At 38.6% G+C, this 22,838-nt stretch overlaps 1 protein-coding gene across 3 annotated transcripts in view; it reads left to right on the forward strand.

Moving 5' to 3' along the window:
• HTR1F (5-hydroxytryptamine receptor 1F) overlaps window positions 1–22,838 on the forward strand; it is a 126,884-nt gene that overhangs the window by 38,476 nt on the left and 65,570 nt on the right. For all 3 annotated transcript variants that reach the window (XM_054062895.1, XM_054062890.1, XM_054062881.1), the window contains exon 2: window positions 10,632–10,746. The gene's annotated coding sequence lies outside the window, so the exon portion shown is untranslated. The remainder of the gene's footprint in view (window positions 1–10,631; window positions 10,747–22,838) is intronic.

Genomic DNA, 22,838 nt, shown 5'->3' on the forward strand with positions numbered 1-22,838 from the left:
TTTTCTTCTTCCACTATTTTTTTTCTCTACTCCTTCCTAGCAGCTTCACTTGAAACTCTGTTCTTCCTGGCAGCATCTGGCATTCACCCCTGTTTTCATTCTCAGCTTCCAGATCTGCCAGTAGTGCCCTGTAGATCCCATTTGTCTGCCCCAGCAGTGCAGTCACTATCTGCAGGGAGCCACTCTCCTCCCTTCTGTTTCCCATGCAACACCCAAAGAAGTGAACGTGACTCCCCACTCCAGATTCCTCCCTGCCTCACCCCTATCCTCCCCTCTGCCTCCCCCTCCCATGTCTCAGACAGACCTGGCCCTCATCCTTGAGGCAAAGATTTCAACTGTCTCTCCACAACTGACAAACCTTGAGCATATTCTCTCTCAGCTATTACAGTCTCCAGTACTAGCCAAGGCATTAGTCACTGCAGAGACCTCTCCAACAACATAAACACTCCCCACCCCCACCCCAGCACTAGCCTTCATCTAGCCATGTGAGTCCTATAGTATTTAGGAATTAACCTACTTTCTTGAGCTCTTTAGGCACAAATCGTAAACCAAATACCAGCATTAATCATACCCTCAGCAGCAAATATAGCAGTCCACGGCTAATTATAAGCTGTTTGTCTCAATCACCGTACCACATCCAGACTCTTCTATCCTGCAGAACGCTCCATAACCTGAAGGTTATGGTTAAGCTGAGGGCTAGCAGGGTCTCTCTGCCCAGCACTATTCCATGACTGCATAGCTCTACTCTGCTTGCTGTCCCTCTTGCTCTGGCAAAGTAGCTCAAGAAGAACAAGTTCAGTAAGGTAGAGGAGTAGACCGGCTCACCTCACTCCTTCCTATGCAAGGCTTGCCACAGGTGCAGTTTGCCTGGTCTGCTTTGTGTTAGAGTCCCCACAAGCAGATCAGATACTGTCAGAGATGGTGATGACAGCTTTTGCTTGGAGCAGTCCCAGAGCAGTCTCAGTCTTCACAGGAAGCACCCTGGGGCCAGTGTCAGACCTCCTTTGCATCGCAGGAGGCAAGATACAGAGACAGCAACTATCAGGTCAAACGTTTCTGAAAACACACAGCCAGCCAAGCCTTGACAGGTGCCACATTGGCTAAAAGAGGCTTCAAACAACAGGGCCTGTCTTAAAACCCTAAGATCATGCCTGTTTAAATTTTCTTGCTTGGGGGATTTGCTATTCTAAGACTGCTAACCTGAAATGTGACACACACGTGAAAAAAAAACAGTACTCCATTGGCATTTTCCTCCTGACTAGCGAGGCTTGCAGTCCTTCCTTAACTTTCCCCATCCTTAACAAGGATAATGCAACATTTGGTCAGACATTGTGACTTCTGGCTTAAGCAGTATCAAGCTCCAACATTGGAAACTATTTTAAGAGGTGGTAGAAAGTTGTTCCACAAAGGGAAACATTAGTCATGACTGACAAATAAGCAGTTGTGTCTGCAGAAGCCAAGGGGGAGGGTTTTAACCTGAGATTTAAGACAGGAAAATAATGCGATAAAACAGGTCTTTGTCTTTTCATTATACATCTGGTATTCTTGAAGATATTTTTTCTCTGTGGAAATCTGAAGATGAGACTATGAGGTGTTCTGTATATTGCCCTCTCACCTCGCAGCTTTTATCTGAAATTGTGCAGCATCAAGACTTGGCTTCATATTCTTGAACTGTCTATAAACAATAGTGGAAAATTTATATTCGAGTGAGTGCAGTAGGATTCTCATAAAAAAAAAAAAAAGGAAAATATTGTCCTGCTCCCAAACAAAATTCTCTATGAGCACTTAAATAATTTCAGTGTAAAATTGCAGCTGATCTTCTATATGAACACCATGTACTTAAAATCAATTTCATATTTTCCATTTTAAAAAGTTCAGATTTTGATGACTAATTTTCTTGCTACGTGTACATTCCTGCCATTTGTAATGTAAAGGGATGCTGACAACAATGAAAAATTTGTTTTCCATGTGATAGAAAGGAGTGAAAAATCCTGTTTTAATTATGGTTAATTGTGGTCACATTGCTTACTTGTCCGTCTTTGACCTCTCCTTGCTTTCCTAATGTTTTATTAGTGAGATATGGCAGGAAATGTCCAGTCATTAATGTTTTGTCTACTTTGAAGTCCGTTTACCACTTTGTGGTTGATTGTGTGGATTCTTCCATTAATAAATAAACAGACTTACCTCTTTTAAAATAAATTTTAACACATTGTTACTACTTATAGTATGTATCTTCTTCAAGGTAGATATTTAAATATTAGTACCTTTTAGGTTCTAAAAGATTCTAACAAGGAGAAAGCATTTCTGCAGGTGTTGTGGTCTGATCAGTATCTCCCTCTCCTCTCCTCTCCTCTCCTCTCCTCTCCTCTCCTCTCCTCTCCTCTCCTCTCCTCTCCTCTCCTCTCCTCTCCTCTCCTCTCCTCTCCTCTCCTCTCCTCTCCTCTCCTCTCCTCTCCTCTCCTCTCCTCTCCTCTCCTCTCCTCTCCTCTCCTCTCCTCTCCTTATTGTTGGATGCTCATTTTCTCAGATGTGTTATACATGGTAAATTGGTGAGATGTATCTTGAAATTCCCAACTTTTCTGTAATATACATCTGCTCCAGAGAACTGGCAAGCCAAAAAAGTTCAGCTGCAAGTGCGTCAGCCTGAACCTAAAAAGTACAGATTGGAGGCAGTGACTCATTAGTTTGTGATGGAGTAGCTTTGTGCAGTCAACTTTTTCCTACATTAAACAGCTCTAGGAGAAAAAGCTGGAGAGATGGGAGCTGTTTTGAGGTTTTTGCTTATGTGTAGACTTTCATTCTACGTTAGCCTCCGATTTTGTATAAAGTGAAGCAAACTCAGTGGGGAAAATCTTCAGAAAAAGTATTTAATAAGCTCATTGGTTTATCATCCATTTCTTCTTGGAACTTGCCAAGATAGGTTCAATTGTGCATAAGTACTCCCACCCACTCTAAGAAGAAAAAAAGAAAATTCCTCTGGAGAGACTGATCTGACATACATATGTATGAATGTGCAGATGTTTACTTGAGCAAGCAGAAACTAGATGAGGTACCAGTGGCCATCCTTATCATTAATAAGTTATCTAGTTTCTGATCCATAGAAAAAGAGCATACTGGAAAATTTCAAATCTTTCCACGGACAATGGATAATAGATAGTGCAGCTATCTCATCTGTAACAGGTGAGGTGACCTACAGCAGCTGGAGCAAATGAGAGAGTGTAGTTTTCACTCATAGCAAAAGGGTATCCATCAAGAATTTGTAGCCTGTTACTGGAGGTTGAGTGGAGGGTGAATGTTTGTATCTGAGAATAAAGAATTGCAGCAATGGTCCGTAACTTACACTGGAGAGTAGTAATTACCACGCAGCATCAGATTTGTACATCATCTTTAACTAAAAAGAGGCAGAATGCTAAGCTAGCTACCTAGGTTGGAAAAGGATAAAGAAGAAGAGGACCTTTTATATATTTGGCACCAGAAACATAACTGCATGGTTTTTGAGCTCTTGATGAATCAATTTTTAAACTAAACTAAACTAAACTAAACTATACTGTGAAATATAGGCACCTCTAATGGATAGAAAGATGTGGTTTAGTACACAATTAGATGAAAGACTGTGTAAAGCTTGTCCTTGAAAATATTTTAATTCAGGCAAAACCCAGACAAATTTACCTAAATCTGCAGCAGCCTCACTATTTGATAAATTTTCTATCCTCAGTGTAACAGAAAGCTGGCTATTTCTCACTTCACTGTCTTTTAGAGAGAAGAGCAATTACCTTTGTGCAGCTTTCAGGTACAAATCAAAAATAACCAATGCACAAAATGCCTTAATTTCAATAGTATTCAAAATTAATTTCTTAATAAATGAAGTCCTACTTTTTCCTTATTTAATTGCAAACCTCTCTACAGTGTTCTCAAAGACACTAACAAGAAAACACCCTTAGTGCAGAAAGTTAGAAGTGATTTATCACTGCATATAAAAACAATGTGCTCAGCCAGGCTGCTGGCTAATTTTTCTGAACTACCGGGTATGGCTTCATATTGGAGTCCTGAAATGAAATGCAGTTAGCAGAATGGAAAGCAATTCTCTGACCGCACATCACCATGAAATAAATCTGTTTCAAAACGTACTTCTGAAAGTGCCATCCTTTAAAGCTGTGTTCATCATGGCCCCACAAACACCAGTCAGTTTTGAAAATATTGAGTAGAAGTTGAGATTATTACATTGCCCAAATAGTATCTTATCCTCCTTTTGCCACGGTACTTGCCCTTACAAATGCCATTTTCTGTTAAGCAGTATGAGTTGCTGAGGTGATTCTTTCTGGTACATCTTTGTGACTTTGAGAAAACTCTGATGAGAAATAGCTTTGGCTGAGGGGGAGTTTTCACTCCAGTTGCATCCTGCTGAATTACTCCTCCCTGTTCCTTCTTGGCAGTAGCTTTCAACGTTTGCTCCAATGCCAACCGAGCATTGCTGAAAAACAAATAAAACAATGATGGGAATATTCTAGGCTGGCTGAAGTAATTTGTCTTCAAAAAATACTTGCAGAGAAAGCAATCCAAACCAGTGAAAAATAGCAGAAATATTTTCCAAGGCCACTTATAGAATCATAGAATAGTTAGGGTTGGAAGGGACCTTAAAGATCACCCAGCTCAAATCCCCCTGCCATGGGCAGGGACACCTCCCACTAGACCAGGCTGCCCAAGACCCCATCCAACCTGGCCTTGAACACCTCCAGGGATGGGGCAGCCACAACTTCCCTGGGCAACCACTCTCATAGTGAAGAAATTCTTCCTTATGTCTAGTCTAAATCTGCCCCTCTCCAGTTTATACCCATTCTCCCTCATCCTATCCCCACAAGCCTTTATGAATAGCCCCTCTCCAGCTTTCCTGTAGCCCCCATCAGGTACTGGAGGGTCGCTATAAGATCTCCTATGCTACTTATGCTAGGTCTACAGGCTGCTTATTCGCCCTTTCTGGAAAAAAAGTGTAATCAGTAGCTTTAGCAGGCCCCAGCTCCACACAGGATTATTTTATCCCAAAAGCTATTCTGACAGCAGCACCTGCATGAGGAAGAAAGGAGTTAAATAATCTCAGAGGGTTTTTGTAAGCCGCCATGGTGTCCAGCACCCCAAACTCTAATAGTAAAGATGAACCAACGGAAACGTTGTCTATCTCCCAATCAGTTGACAACCCACTGGTAAAGTTTACAGCAGGATTTCCCCCCTTTTTAAAAAAACATTATCTATATTAAGCCTTGTGTCACCAATAGCCATAGAGTGTTACCATTTCAGGAAATTTTGAGATATATGATTGCTTTGGTGAAAGAGTATTATCTAAGATTAAAATGCTGCCTGTTTAATGATATGCCCTTCTGGTATGTAAGACATTGCTCTGTGGGAAAAACAGCATACTTAGTCTACCTGTTAATGCCAGACAAGAAACAGCACATAAATTTTAAAATCCTAGGCCCTGCCCTCTGTTTAATCCCTGCTTTTCCTCACTGGAACTGCTCTGACTGAGTGATTAAATGACAAAACTAAGTCATCTTAGTAACACAGCTTTTAGAAAAAGATACTGATGTACAGCATGAGCTCAGATGACCAAGAAATGGTATGTCACATAAACAAGTCTATTTAACACAACTGAAACAGTTATTTTCCTTTAGTTCTGAGAAGACAGAGGCATTTAATTATTTCCTTACCTAAATCAGAGACTGTTTTCCAAATTACTTTGAAACAAATGTTTTCCCCCCAAATTTGGCATGGGTGAGACAGAGAGAGATGTGGAACTCTGGTTACAGAGTTTTTTGTTGATAGGTTAGACAAGGGAGTAGTTTTACTGCGTATTTCCTTGTCTTTATTAATTAAAAGGCATCCTTTCTCCTTGAAAATGAAGTCCAAGCTCTTTTTGAGTCCTAATCAAGAAATTGTCTTTTTCAGTTTCCTGATCTGTCAAGGTTTGACAGACAAGTCCTGAAAATTGTTGCAAAACACTGTTTTTCATTACATGTCTGAAGATAATTAAATTCCCTCAGGCTCAGTTTTGCCATTTTTTGGAACTGCTGAGTCACTTTTTCACCTTGCTGTCAGGCCTGAAGAAGGTAGGCTTTGGAAGGAAAGGAAGGAAGGAAGGAAGGAAGGAAGGAAGGAAGGAAGGAAGGAAGGAAGGAAGGAAGGAAGGAAGGAAGGAAGGAAGGAAAAGGAAGGAAGGAAGGAAGGAAGGAAGGAAGGAAGGAAGGAAGGAAGGAAGGAAGGAAGGAAGGAAGGAAGGAAGGAAGGAAGGAAGGAATCTTTTTTAAAAAGTAGATGAAGGGGCATGTATGTTAACTTCTTTCCTCTACTTATGCAATAAACTGAGAAACGGTGTGTACAAGTGCAAAGCAACTCTGACTACTTGTCCTTGCTTATTGTGTCTTATCTCCTTATTCAACCCACCAAAGAATACTAGGACTAGTATAAAGTGCCCTTCGAAGTCTTTCATGGTCCCACATGGGAGCTTTTAGATTCTTTATGTTATAACATTTATCTCCATGAGAGAAAGTTCTCTCAGTCATGGTTAATCAATGCCTGGTATCCTAAATTATTATAAATGTCTATCCATTAGTTTGGATTGGTGTTTCATAATCGATTCAACCTGAAGCAAAAGAGGGGGCAATGCATGCTGACATAATTTAGTTTTGTTTCTACTTAATTTGTGTAATTCCTTAAGCTTATTAGTCGAATTGCTGTCTGTTGTTGCAATTAAGTAATAATGTTTGCAGATGGTTAGGTCTTGTGTACTTCACCATCACTCCACACTCATAGGAAGAACTTTTATGGCATATGTGAGGATACAATGACAGTTCTCAGAAGTTTACAATCTAATAGATAATCAACAAAAAAAAAAAGCAAAGGAGGAAGATACAATCCCACAACTATAATCTGGCATCTTCTGGAGTTCAGAAGTGATTCCTCTCTGAGACTGCTCCTTCTCTTGTGCTTTCATGAACAAGCTAACTTTGCATAGTCCTCATGGTAGAAATGGATCTTTAGGAACAATGTACAACAAAGATCTTTCAGCAGAAAAGTTAGTCTTTCATCATGTTCAACAAAAATCAGTTTTCCCTTCCTATAAGATTAGGACAGATGTGGAAGCCAGGCTAACTTTCTGGAGCCACGGAGGTAGACACAAAATGTCCATGCAGTCTGAATCCAGACAGAATGGGCAATCTCATCTTTCTGCTTCTCCTGCCCATCTCTGCCTTAAATCCTTATCTGCAATTAGTGATGACATGTTCTAATCCTCTTCATACAAGCTATCAGGGAATTGTAGCTTCATATAGGAAATATCAAGGGAAGAAAAAATCCGAACAAAAATCCTTTTTTACAAAAGCATTCAATAACAAGGAAGGAAGAATTAAAAATAAAAAGTGGACAGACTGCACAGGAAGGTTTGCTTGGACCTCAATATCTTAAGAAAAACAACCGGGCTTTCAATGTGTTCCTTTGTGGAATGGAAATCTTGCTTAAGGATGAAATTTATGCATGCAAAATTAATTTTATACTGAAGTAGTCATACTTGTGAGTAGACATTATCCTCTTTAGGTAATAACGGAAGTAATGATAATGATCAGTTTTGTTTCTAGAATCAAATGGTAGCTTAAAAATTGTCAACAAAAATTACTCATAAAGAAGACTATCCCACATGTTTAACCCTTCACTTACTGTTCATTTTAATTTTTGCTGCCACATTCTTCACCATTAGATGGCAAAGGTTTCTTTTATAATAACTTCATGGCAATGAATATTTAAAAGGAATAATTTATTTTTGCACAGATGCATCCTCAGCTTCAAGCTCAGAAATATTTGTTGTGCTCAGCTAAATTATCTTTTTCTTGTTGTTATACCTATACTGAGTAAACACATTTTGAGCATATTTCTTTTTATTTCATTTGTGCCAGGGATTTTTTGACATTTAAGCATAGGTTCTTCCTTCCTATTTGATGCGTTTGCCCTCCAGTCATTGTCAACCCCTACAATTCCTCTTTATTGCACTGTCAGAGTGCTGTCATTATTGTGGACTTTTTTCTTGTCCTGCAAGGCCGTTCTGCAAGTTATTTTTTAAAAGCTTCACTACATATGTGTTTGGGATTTATAGGACTGTACTAATCCATCATTGTCTGGCATATCCAACGCAGTCTCTGTAAATTTAAAGAGAAAGAGCATTCCCGTCCAACTATGGACATCAAGACATTGTGAGAATTGTCTACTTCTAACTCCTTGCGCTTTTTGTACAGGAAATAAACTCATCTCAAGATCATAGACTGATTTCTGTTTGCCTTTGCAGTGAGGCTGTCATTTGCTTTATGCCACCTCCAGTTCCTGCTGGCTTTTGAGAAGACAAAATTTTGTGTGTAATTCTGAACATTGGTCTTCTGCACTATAGCAAATGGTTCTGCCAGCTGAACTTTTAAAACAGCTGTCAGGTTCATCTAAAGCTGTTTTTTCCCCTCACAATTATCTTAGCACAAGATACTATTTAAAAAGTCTTATTTAGCATCCTCCACACAGTAAGAAAGTAACTTTTAGTCTTGTCATGGAATTATTGCGGATATTTTTAGACACAAAAAAGCTTGCCTTCACAATCCACACATTTCACAAGACTTTTTCCATTGTTTTTCACAAAACCAAACCCTTCATAGTATTGACGTCTTTGCTAGAAAAGGAGGGCTCGAATTTACAGGTCTGCTTTTTCATTACTGGCAGACTTCAAAATGGTGTAGTAAACATTCAGACTTGAAGTGGGAGAGCTGTAAGGCTTGAGAAATGTTGGAAGCAATAAAAATGCTTCAGAAATGGAGGCAGGTCCAGTATTACTTCTGCTGAGCTACCTTCCTAAAGGTAGTTGCTGCCACACATAAACTGAGATTACTGCAATCTTGAGCAGATGTGACATTAATTTATACTAGGTAAAAGCAGGTTTGTTTATGTTTAGAAATATTAAGGCCTGATATGTACAAACCAACCCTGTTCATTGCTTAAAAGCTTGGCTTTTTTTATTACTCAAAACAGTTTGCAGGATTTCAGGCAATTTCATGATTTTTCCCTTTGCCTGAGGATGTTCTGCCATAATAAAAATTACCCTCGCCATAAATTACTTATCAGTGGTTCCAAAAGTCCTTATTTCTGCAGTTCCATAATGTCTTCCTCTCTGCTTTCAGTTTAGAGGACTTACTGTTCTAAAACCAGCCTCAGCTACTGATTGAACGTTAATTTTTTTTTTCTTTCACGTGTTCTTAGAAAGCTAAAAAAAAGCATAATTCCATATGAATTTGATCTGATGGCTATGCAGAATTCTCCTTGGATATTTCTGTTTGGTTCCTGGGCTGAACCTCTAGGTCCAGGGTTACTTACATTTTAATTAAGCTGAAAATGATGGGAAGTAAAAAGCTACATCCATATCACTATTTCATTGACAAGGACTCCCGCATTCGTCCTCCCTTCCCATCCAGAGGAGGTCTTCACAAGTTTGTAGGCAGTTTGCAAATTTTGATAAAGCAAGAAACAATCATAGAATCACTAGGTTGGAAAAGACCTTTGAGATCATTGAATCCAACTATACCTGTCCACTACTAAACCATATACCTGAACACTTCATCTACCTGTCTTTTAAATATCTCCAGAGATGATGACACAACCACCTCTCCGGGCGGCCTATGTCAGTGCCTGAGAACCCTTTCAGTGAAGAATTTTTTCCTAATGCCCAGTCTGAATCTCCTGTGTCACAACTTGAGGCCATTCGCTCTTGTCCTATCGCCTGTCACTTGGGTGAAGAGACCAAGACCCACCTCTCTACAGCCTCCTCTCAGGTAGCTGTAGACAGTGATAAGGTCTCCCCTCAGCCTCCTCTTCACTAGGCTAAACAACCCCAGTTCCCTCAGCTACTCTTTGTAAGACTTGTTCTCCAGCCCCTTCACCAGCTTTGTTGCCCTTCTCTGGACACGCTCCAGGACCTCAATGTCTTTCTTGTAGTGAGGGGCCCAAAACTGAACACAATATTGGAGTACGGCTTCACCAGTGATGAGTATAGGGGCGAAATCAATGCTTTGCAGTTCAAAAAGCGTATACTCTGGCACATTTATGTCCTAAGCTTAATAGCGTGAGGTGATGCTGCAAAAGGCCAAGTGCCCTGGGCTGCCTGTGCAGTCACCAGGAGTTGACCATTAGCACCTCACAAATGCACTCAAGTGTTAATAGCATGAGATACACTACAACTATGGCTTTGCTAAACAGCAAAGGCTTTCTCTTCCTTTTCCTTTTATTGACCATTTATCTTCAGAGACGTCCAGGCCAGTTTTTTTGATTTCTTGAACTCTTCAAGTGGAACCAATTTCTGGACAGTCATACCCTGCAAGGTTTTTGCTGGTCATTAGCCCATTATAAGGAATTTTAGACATTATGTGTTCTTAGGCAAATTCTCTGGGGTGTTCCTGACACTGGCCTGTAAGCTTTTAAAGAATCATGCCCAGTTAGCTGAACAGATCCTGAAAATTACAGGTTAGACCTTCTGAATGATTTTTTTCCTTCCCCTGAAGTAGAGATCTTTCATTGTCACTCAGAGTCTATACTGATGACTTTTTGCTTTCTTGCAGGTTTTTGCCAATTTGCAGTGTTGTTAAGGGTGATTTAATTCCTACTGCCAGTCCAATCCCCAGGCTTCCTGGCACAGAGGCAGCTTTTCCAAGGCTATTCCAAACACTGGAAATGGTGAGTTGTTTTTTATCCTCATACACAGAGACTCTACATGTGCATTTGTGGGTGGTATACCTAATTTAAAGATAATCTAATTAATTTAGTTGGGTCTTCCATAAGGGTTCTGCAAAGCACATTGAACAGAGAGATTTGCTGAGCTCTGCAAGACTGACCTCTCTGTATAGTAGTGCAGGAGGAGAGAAAAGCCCCTGCACTCTAAAAAGCCTAGACTAGTAGAGGAGGCAAACTTAGGCACATGAGGGTTGACATACAGGGTTATAGCAGGCTTAATCGGCAATTTGAGTAGACAGAGTGCAATGAAAAGCTGCAGACCTGCCAGGGAAAAGGTGTCAAAAATGACAATCAGTTTGAGAAAAGAAAGGCAGTGAATGATAGAGGGACAACTTAATAAAAGAACATCCAGCACAGTCTATAAAGTTCAGGCACTGCAGGAGAAACTTAATCTGCAGTTCTAGATCTGACTGACCTTCTCTGCAGCCTTGGACATTTAAACACTCAACATCCACTTCAACTGAGGGGAAAAAAACAGTGGTAGCAATATAACGCTTCATTTCACAGATATATTTTAAAGACTTAACCTTTGTAAGACATTTTGGAGATTAAAAGAACAGCAGCACTCATTACTTTGCCCAACCAAATTTCCATCTGCCTAGCTGAACCTAAAATATTTTGATGTTAGCTCATCAAAGAGATCTTTTATGAGAAGATTTTTCTTGCTTTTATGTTGGCCTGTGGCTATTTCATGCCACTATATGCTTGATTTTATTTCTGGTGTTGCCATGTGCAGTTTTGCAAAGTGACTTTTCCCATAACAAGTAAGTGTAGTTTTTTAATAACCACAAAGATGAAATCCCCAAATCCTTGTTTCCCACAGCGATTCAAATACAACAGCTTAATGATAACTTTTCATAAAGCACTTAAAACTGGCTTGAATACAGAAAAACCTTAAAAACAGAAGCATAAAACTTGTATCAGGACTTGTATCATATAAATTGAGACATCCAAATAATAAAGTAACAAGAAGCAAATTAAAATCTTCCGCCGTCAATTGCCTGCGCAAATGCAGATGAAGTATGATTGCTCATAAGCAGACCTGAAAATTGCACATGGGAGTAGAGAAATGCAGCACTGTTCAACATTTGAAGACATGCTTCCTGTAGTATTTAATTTCATTACTTTTTTTTTGGCTAGAAAAATAAACAGACTCTCCAGGCTGATGTTTTCACATGTTCAGCACTCCTTGCCCTTGCTTATATATGCACAAGTTCAGAGTCCTAGGATTTCAGGACTGTGTCCACACACTTGGTGTATGAAAGATCCAGCAAGATGCTCTTTGAAATTCTTGTGCTGAGAGATGCAAACCCAAGATTCCTGCTTGAAATACCAGAACAATTAAAAAGAGTCACTTGTTAACCGTAAAACTGACCAAAATAATCTAATTGATTGATGGTAATCTTAAAGAAAGAGATTTTAGCAAAAAAAAATAGGTCAGAATACAGTTTCAACTTTTACAAGCCTTATCTGCTGCCTTGAAGAACACATACAGAAAGACAGAACCAAACTTGCACTTCTAATTTGGATTTTACCTCGGCCAGGAATTCCTCCAGCTGCCAAATTAAAGGATGAACGAACCAGGCGCTGGAAGTGTGTGCTGAATGGGAGCTTTTCTGATCTGTGATGTCTCCCCCTTGCTGTCTAATTTAGCTTTTAAAAAGGGGACTAAAGGATGCATGGTAACTCAGAAGAAATGTGTGGTATATCTGTAGCAAGACTCACGAGCAAGGCAAGTCTTCAGAAAAATAGCAAGGTAGATGATGCTCTTTGTCTCTAACAGCCTGTGAGTTGCGTGCTAGACTGCATGAAGTGTATGCTCTGATCCACACTGGATTCAGTTATGAAAGTTATCAGTGGCTGAGCCAACTGCGGGTAGAGAGTCCGTGCTTCTCAGCAAAGCTGTGCCTGTAATACAGAAAAGCAGGAGTTTTACACCGTATCTGGGAAGTTCAGCATATTCAGTTGTGGGGAATGTTTGCTTTGAAAGCTTCTCATTGCCCTTCTCTTACCATTTTAAAAACCTACTTTCTTACCGTAATTTTGACTATTCATTAATTCTACTATAATAACTGAGGTGACATTATGGAGAGAAATTACCTCATGGGAAAAAAATGGAAGTATAAACAGGGTTTTTTTTCTTTTTATGATGTAAATGGGTTGCTGGCTTTATGCTAGTTTCCAAAGCCAATAACAGACTGGCAGCATAAAGAAAAAGGTCCTGACAGCACACGTTAGTGCATTGAACATTTTCTAACACTTTGTGTCATATGAAGCACTCTACCATCTGTGCTCCGACAGCAAAGGGTTGCAATATCCCAGGCAGAACCTTTTGTCTTTGCAGAATCACAGGAGTCAATGGAGTCACCTGTCAGAGTTATAAAACTTATCTCTGGCTGGACGTATGCAGAGTGTCAGTTCTGCTGTAAGCCCTCTCTGTATTCCTGACAAGAGCAGCAGCACAGCTCAGCAGACAGGCGGGGATTCATAGAAGTATCAGACAGTACTACTGTTATGTTAGTGCCACTTTTTGTTTAATATTGGGCTGTCTTGCTGAAGAAGAGTAACATAAGCAGAGGAGGAAAAGGAAATGCAATTGAGAGGCAAATGTGTGCCTCATTAGCGCTCACTATACGAGTTCCTTTTATACTGGCAAAGGTAAAAATATATTAATGAGGAAAAGAGCACCTTTTCAAATATTTCTTTCTAAAAAAAGGCTTTATAATGACAACTTATTTCTAAGAGAAATACAGGCAACATACCTTATCTGCAACTTAAATAGAGAGCAGGACGGAAATTAGAAAACAGAGTATCTTGATTACATTAAATTGCCTTCTTTGAGTGGTGGTGTTTGTTGTTATTAAATAATTGTATGGGGTTTAGTATTGGAAGAAGAGAAATCATTAATATTAATAGCTATGTAAGTAAAATAAAAGGTTATTCCTTATAGCACTATCAGACCCAGTTTTTGTGCTAGTAAAATATAAAAGTAATTGAGTTGCCAAAATTTTCTTGGATTTCTCAGAATTTAAAAGAAGAGACACATCTCTGAAAAGAGAAGACAGCCCCTTCCATGCCATAAGCCCTAAACGCCATCTCCGTTTTCAGTATTGTTGACTTTGAGGCTCAGTCCTTTTCTCGTTATCATCACTGTTTCATGGATTTTTCTTACTTTAATGAATTTCTGTGCTCAGGCACAGTTATTTTCTTGGCTGTCTTGCTTCATTATTCTGATGGAAGTAGTCCTTTAATTTAAAACATTATTAAAAGTAATGCATGGAAGGCTTCTCTGAAAGATATATTGTTTTGGCAATAGATGCAAATCAAAATGCAACTGTCTAGATACTCAATTATACATTTTAATGGAAGACTTTGAGTAGAGCTTAGGTGCAAAGAAGAAAAGTACTTATCAGCATTTTTCATTTAAATTACGAACATATTTGTAGACCATTCATCAATTTCTTGTACTTCAGTAAGGTCGGGTCTGAAGCTAGTTCAGTGGACCACAGTTAGCTTGTTAAGTCTCTGTCCTTAGACAGCAATATTCCAGAAGGACAAACTATTCTTGCATCTTTTCTGTAATGCATTAAACACTCACAACTTTCAACATTAGTTAGGCTTATATTATGCCACTTCCTCTTTTGTAATCCACATTAGTATTCACCATCTATTTCTCTTTGAATGTACTCCAAACTTTTTTTTCTTTGTGAACTTAGAGGGTACTCAGTATCACTTAGGCTAAGGGTGGTTCATTAGAACACATGATAAATAATGCCTTCACTGGGACACACATCAGGCACTAAGTTGTCCACATTATCTTTGTTTTTACTTTTAGTTTTGCATCTTGCTGGGGGGGGGGGGGGGCGTGGGGGGGTCACATCTCAATATAACACAGCTGGCTTTAGTTTAGTGAAAATATTGAAGTTTACCTTATAGTGGTTAGAGCATTATGCAGGCTGGTGCTGACCAACAAAATTACATTATATGAGTTTATCTGTACCTCAGATGATCGTGTGCCACAGAGTTTAACCCTTGCAGGGCTCCATGTAACTCAACATTTAGCTCTTTCTTCAGACCTGATGTGTTCATTACTGCTCGGTCTCCTGGCAGCCACCTTGATCCAGAGACCTTTTTGATGTCACACAGTTTGCAGAGGTCTCTGTAAGGCTGAGTTCCACAGTAATGCGTCCTGAATGCTTATGAAGCCAGAAGATCATTTGGGTTCACAGAAATGTCTAAAATATGAAAGATGACTCTCTGGTACCTTCATCATTCCCAAAGTGTCATATAATGCAAATTTGAAGTGCAAATGTATCAAGCTCACATGTTGCTGCCTGGGTAAAGGGAACAAGTATGGTCCGAAACATCAAGGTCATGAAGTACTTTGCTTCCCTGTACAAACACCTCCAGCAAGACAGAGACATAAGCTTGTCTTCTTGCTGTACAACCAATGCGTATCTAATGTTCAGAGGGATTTTTTTTAATTGATTTTGTATTTAACCACTGTTACTTGCCTGCTGGCCATCTTTGTTTTATAGTAGTCTCAACAGAATACTAGCTACATAGATGTTCGTGCAGAAAGTCACCAAATAAATATTAGCATTTCCCTATTTGTAGATAGCTCAACTAAAACAATATTTGGAGTCTTTAAACAGCAACAATGCTGGCTGATATACATTTACCTCAGCACTGAACCAGAGTCCCCTCCAACTTTTTAGCCACCTTTTCTTTTCTCTGATCTCTGTACCTGCACTCTTTATGACATATGCACTGGCCTAGTCTTTTGCCGGTTTAACAAGGAGTCACCACAATAGACAAAAGTTAGGATTTAGATATTGAAAACTGAAAAGCAGATAGGCCTTGCTTGCAGAAGGGTTTCATTTTTGCATAGTATTTGCTCCCATTAATACAAAATAGCCTGAGCATCAGTTTTTGTTCAAATATTTAGGACTTTCCCTGACATTCACTGAAATCTGAAAAGCTACATTCAGAAGGACTGATAATTTAAAAATTGTTTTACTTTCATACAATAGAGTTCATTCAAAGAGTTTTATCAAAATTCCTACCTGTTAAATTTGATTTTGGGGTTATTTTAATTATACTATAACCTTCTAAGTTGAAGTTAACAAAGCCACTGAGATGCTGCGCTTCAATCAGAAATTCCAGACAATTGGTACGGGGGCTGAGGCAGAAGAAAAGAACCTATCAGATTGTACTTAATGACATTTTCACAAGGCATCTGAAAAGCTGACCTTTGCCAAGTGTGTCTTTTATCATATATTGCAAGAAATATGTTGCTTCTTTAGGTTACAACTGCAGTAGACTCTATCAGCTGAAGTCATGAAAGTTGTAATTCTACTGAAGTCAGTGTAGTCTGGGGAGGACAATTTTAGCTACAAATGAATAGGGTTAGGGTCAGTTACACTTGAGTGAAAGGAAGGCAAGTTACTGCTGTTTTAGTAAAACATATACATATATGATAATTGGGATAAAAATTGTTCAGATTTTTTAAATCTGTTTTAAAAATGATAGTAAATATTACTCATTTCATATGTTTGTGTCCTGTTCTGAATACAGTATTGTCATCACCTAAGCATGTTTAGTTTGAACATGCTTTGCTATTGCAGATAAAGTTGGTACAGCAAAGCTCAGCAGATTCACTTTAGAAAGGCTCAGCAGATAAAGCACTCTAATTTGGGATTCTATTCAAGATCTAAGATAGAGTAATAAAGACTTTTTTTTCTGTTGTACTGCAATTTACTTCAGAGAAGAGACTTTTCTTTCCCTTTCCTAAATGTCTCCAATGCTGGATTCTTAGGATACTAAACATCGGGGCAATGCTGTATTAGAATCTATGCCTGCTGGCTATCTCAATAACACGGGTTTCCCAGCGGAAAATTGTCATACGTCCCTTATTTTTCTCAATCAAAAATTAAACACTCAGTATGTGCAAATATAGGGTAGGATTCATCTGACCAAAGATAGATATCTGTACCTGAGCCAATCACTCCAGGCTTCCTTCTGCAGTAATGGAGAGAAACAGCCACTCATAGGGTGCAAGTCATCTCATCTAAATAGGTCAGCACAGTCTCACCCAAGTATATACTTCATTCCTCTGCCCATACAGAGTGCTTACAGTGCCTGTCTAGCATAGATAAAAGCGTGTTACCTTTACCTTAGGAAGACACTTAAAAGCAGGTGAGGTGAATTCCACCAACAGTAGCTGGAAAATTTAGAAAACCAGAGAGTTTCATTTCCCTCTATATACACCGAGTGCATGAAACTTTCTCACTTCGCAGCAGTGAGTAATGTCAGGAAGAAGAGTGGCTTATCAAAACCATAGCAAAGAAAAAGAAAAAGATAAAGAAAAAAAGTCTAAATTCGTAAAGTAAAGCAATATATGCAAATTTCTTTTGCAATCTCCCCAGTGCAAGGGAACAGGTAACATAGTCTGTTCAAGAAAAAAATTGTAAACTTTGCTTTGTTTACTTCGGTAAGTAGTAATTTCTATGGGTTCTGGGAGACAGCTGTTTTTTGCTTTGAGAGTCCTTGCTGCAGTGTTTGTAAAAGGTCTCTGTTGTTATAAGCCCTATTTCTCATGACATCTAAAGGCTATAACCCATAAAAATCAAAGCCTACATGTAAGTGTTGTCCTGAAAGAGTATGTTTGCTTTTAATTGAGCCTATCACTAGAAATTTCTCCCCTAGGATCTTCCAGGTACCTGGAAAGACAGGTCAGTGTCTCTACAGAAGAAAAATGCAGGGCAGCCTATTGAAAATAGTACTTATTTAAAATACAGGATTTCTTGCCATGGCTGTAATCTAGAGCAGCTTGCAAAGATTAATCTGTTGATAAAGATTTGTTTGACAAAGCAGGAGGATACTTCAGAGTCACACTGCTGACATGCTAGAGATGATGGAGCACCTAAGAGTCTGCCGACAGCCTGAAAACAGGATAAAAATACACTGCCTCACATTTCTCCTGTGAGAAAAATGGAACGTAACACTGGTATTCTTTGCAGAGTTTAGTTGTCAAAAAAACCTGTCTGTATTGAGCCTGTAAACATTGTGGGGATTTTTTTCAGTAACTAATTTAGCTGAGCTTTCGCAAAGATGCCAAGGCCATGTATTTCACCAACAAGGTTATCCCATGTCAAATGCCAAGATCATAAAAGTCTACTAGAATTTCTCGGTAGAGAAAAATATTCATAGACATTTTTCATTGGTAAAATGACTTAAATTTTTATGTCTGCCTCTAGAAAAATGGCTCCTGGAAAATTTTCTAACATATATTTCCTGAAAATATTTTTTCCTTCTTTTGCTACTCTTAAAAAAAAAATAACCCAAAGCGGACCAAAAACATCAACCAGTTGGTTAAGGCTAGCTTAAAGAGTAGAAAACAGTGGAGAAAACGTCTTTGAAAAAAAGGGCTTTGGAATGGAAAATTTCAGGTAGTCTCAGATCTCTACCTATCCCTGCACCAATCTGGAAATGCAGATTTAATTCTGTAATCATTAAGATCAAAAAGGTACTTGCTATTTACTTGAACAGGCAAAGAAATGTCCAGTTCTGTGAGGTTATTTATGAATATGTATAGTATTTCCTTCACTTTAGACAAGGACCTGTATTAAAATTACAAATACACATACTGCTGAGCTGGACATACAGACACATTATCTCTTTATCTATATCTAAAACACAAGCAGCAGGATGAAAAAAAAATCAGAATTGCCTACTTGAAATAGAATTAATATTATTAAGACAAATTGCATCACTAAGTAGTTTACATTTTGTCGTTCTGTCTTACAAAGACAGCTGTAAAGTACAAAAATGCTACATTTGTACAGGAGGAGACATTAAACCCATATTTGAACTTTATGTCTTCAGTCATTCGAGTCACTGTCTCCATAGAATTATTTCTAGAGTTTAGTAATTAGCAGTTATTGCACTGATCCATTATATAAAATAAGGAAGCAACTGAGAAACGTGGTGTGGATTCAGCTACTTAAAATAGCTGGATTTTAGAATAGTGGATTCAGATACTTAAAATAACAGAAACTGACCATCTGGCAACAATGTTAATTGCTAGATGCCAGAATACTGCTCAGAAAAATAGATTTTGAACTGACCCATAAGAAAGGGCAAGACTTGACAGTTCACTTCTTACTCACAAGCACAGAGATGTCCCTGTTCCTGGACTTTGTTCTTGTCTTTCTCCCTTGCTGCTTTTCAGACACACAAGAAAAGTCCCAATGTTTGACACCTGCAATCTATGTTTCTGAATGATAAAACACTTCTGTTACTTGGAGGCTACAGCTGCATGTGGTGTATAAGATTGGACCTCCAGCATGCCCCTGTAACTCAATGATTGTAACCGGTTAGCTTAGTTAATTGCTGCACTGCATAAGCCATAAGTGTATCTGAGGTACAAAAACATGAATGTGAAGGTCAATCCACTAACATCACATAGAATTATTCTAAAGTGGTTATTTGTTCATAATTGTGTTATTGTAGTTGAATCTAGAAATCTATCTTCTGCTGAACAAACATACAGTTGTAAATAGCCCTTTTGGTAAAGAGCTTCAGGACAAACAGGCAAAATGAAGGCCTGGGAAAAATTGGTTTTGAAAATTGTTGGAGTGCTGCTTAGCTAAACTAATTGTAACGTTTTAACTGAAGTCCTTCAGACCCTGAAGTTATGCCAAGCAATTGAAGTCCTCATTTGTAAGAAATTAATAGTTTGCATCTGCCTTTCATCAAATGCATCCTGTAAACTTGCATCCCTGGAAATATTTCCACAAGCAACTGTTTTATCCTTTACTTAGCATGGATACATTCGTGTACTCAGCTGTCCTCGGGTCATACATAATAACTTGAAACTTGTTAAATAGTGTGGCATCAAACCCTTTGAAAACAGCACAATTATGAACAGCCTCACATCAGTGAAAAGCAAATGGGCCAGCACAGCCCTCTTTGCTGACAGCAAGCTATGATTTCAGCCTGCATTTGTACTAAACTGCAGTACCAGACAATGTCAGTGGTTACAGGTATGATAAACATGATTCAAATAGCACATGCAAAATCCCTATCTCTGTTTGAAAGGTTCCTCTTTTTTGCGACTCTTCAGATCCCTGAGCAACATAGTAGGATTTCAGTTCCCAGAGTGATACCTGGTTTTTAGCTCTTCCAGCTTTCCCCCGTCCTTCCACCATAGTAGTTTCAAAGGATTTTTCCAATTACAATAACAGGCTGACCAGAGGTACGTGGGATGCATAGGAAAGGTGAAGTTCTTTCTCAAGTTGTCTTAGACATTTTAGTGGTAGAAAGAACCAGTGGCAAAGTTTAGCAGTTTATCCTACAGAAAGAAAAGTCATAATTTTGTGGAAAATAGGGAAGTCTCCATCTTTGAGAGGTTATCTTAGGATCTAACTATAAAAACCCAAAGCATATAGAAGAAAACCTAAGGAAATCAAGCTAACTAGAGCGTTTCCATACTTTGAAGGACTGGACTAACTTGCTGAATTGTATCTCTCATTCGGTTATTCACTCTTGAGGTGCACACACAAAATGACTCCTGTTAAGTGACAGCTTTTATACAACCATGTGGTATGAGCTCTTGTACAGCAGAGCACTCGCTTGTTCTCAAGTATAAAAAGGCAAACCTTAAAGCAAGTGAAACAAATGATGATGGATGGAAATGATTGAGGCGTCTGCCTAACCAGAGCACAGAAACCATCGCTTAAAGGGAAGCTGCCACTTTTGTCAAAGTTAGGTGATTACCACTTGCAGGGGATACTTTTCAGTTCTAAAATGCAACTATGCTTTTCATTTCCATAATTAAGACAATGCTGTTGAATCCAGTCTTTCACCATCCAAAGCTGCAGCATTTGTTTGTTGTAGAACAAATCAATAAGAGAGAAGAAAGCTTTTCATTCTGGTCCTCCAGGGCTTAGAAGCATTCTCTGAGTCAACTAACCATCTGGCAAATGCTTTCCAGTCTGAATACAAGGATCTCAAGACACTGAACAAAACATTGTTCATGTTAAGTCTTTTACATTTCACAACTATTAACCAATAGAAATAAGGTCTTCCATGTCACTATGTGGTTCCATTCAGCGAGACATATAAAACTGCTGGCACTTGGTCAGACCAGTGTGTTTGTGACAGCCTCTAAACACGGTCTCATCAGGGCAGTCTTACTCGAAATGGCTTAAATGTTCCTGAGATGGAGGTTCCACATAGAATCATCATGTTCAGTAACAGCATTGGATCTCAAATTCAGCACCACTTGTTTTCAATCTGATTTTGCTGTTGGCTGCTTCATCATCCTGTGACAATGAGTGCTGGAGCTTTAATAACTTCATAGGTAGTGTCTCATGAATTCTGTAACAGGACATGTACTTTGTTACTAAAAACATGTTGACAGGTATGTCTACTACTTCCAGTGGAATTGTTGTGTTATTTATCTTGCATAGCTAAAGGGTGAATTTGTTACTTAGAGCCTAATAAACTGAATATGCATTTTATTTGGCTGGAAAAACTAGAGAGGATTTTTCTTGCACATTTCATCTCTAAACAGTTCTAAATTAAATTATTTACCTTCAAATAATCACTTTAGTAGTAGAAATTAAAATTAATAAAGTCTACTTAAGCTCAGGATTCCCCTCCCCTGTGATAAACATCTGGGAACAGCCAATACGGTTACAGCCCTAAAAATAATATATGAAATATATTTTTTAAATTTTAAACAGGTCTGTCACAACCATACAGATTTTACATAAGGTGGCTTTAATTTTGAAAACTACCTTTACACAGGCATTTTAACACTGAAAAAAATTACCCCCATTTAGTTATATTTTAAAAATAACAAAAAAGAGCTTTCTTAAGAAAGCTTTTAGAATGTCTAGGGCCCAATCTGAAGATCAGCACTTACATGAATTTGTTATTTGCTTCAAAACAATTTTTCAGAAGTAATGGAACAGAAACAAATGAAAGCATCCATTCAGATTTCACTCGGGGAAATCATTCACTCATTCTTTTATAGATCTTTGACTCCAACATTTTGACAGCTAAAATTAGCTTTGCATTACTGAAACAGATAATGCACCCTCCTTGTTATATGCAGAGATAGTACAGTTAACACTAATTAGTTTTAACACAAGATTTGTAGCAGATGCATTTCATACTTTATATTAGTTTAGGTCCATGCATGATGTCAAGCTAATAGGCTTCACTATTTCCCAATTTCATTTAAAATTGATATTTGTCAGCTCTAGTGGTTTTGCTTTTCTAAAAAAATTATATTAAATGTATTTACATGTGTATGTACCAGGGGAGGTTTAAATTTAATATTAGGAAGAATCTCTTCACTATAAGGTTTGTCAGGAATTGGAAGAGGCCTCCCAAGGAAGTGGTTGAGTCACCATCCCTAGAGGTATTTAAGAGCCGTGTAGATGTGGTGCATAGGGACATGGTTTAGTGATGAAATTGGCAGTGTTAGGTTTACGGTTGGAATTGATGATCTTAAAGGTCTTTTCCACTGCAAATGATTGTATGATTCTATGCATATTTATACAAATATTACATTGAATCACTACAATTTAAAACTAAATGTTCTCTTTACCTCCTGTTGCCTGCTAGACAGCTTGCTTAAACAGGAAAAAAAACCATACTATGTCAGATTAAACCTGCTCTGTATTTCCAGGGAATGTAATGATCTTCATATAATAGCAGAAAAGTGTATAGGAAGTGCCACAAAATGTGTTCTTTTCCTGGGATTTTTAAGACTGCCATATGCAGGTTGATAGGATAAAAAATCAGCTACATGATATAGCTGATGGTGATGAAAACAGTGTGAATCTATCAGAACGATAGAATCACTTGGTTGGAAAAGATCTTTGAGATTATCAAGTCCAACTGTACCTGTCCACTGCTAAACCATATCCCTAAGCACTTCATCTACCTATCTTTTGAACACCTCCAGGGACGGGGACTCAACCACCTCCCTGGGCAGCCTCTGCCAGTGCCCGAGAACC

The sequence above is a fragment of the Cuculus canorus genome, chromosome 1 (assembly GCF_017976375.1).
Source record: "Cuculus canorus isolate bCucCan1 chromosome 1, bCucCan1.pri, whole genome shotgun sequence".
Classification (NCBI taxonomy): domain Eukaryota; kingdom Metazoa; phylum Chordata; class Aves; order Cuculiformes; family Cuculidae; genus Cuculus; species Cuculus canorus.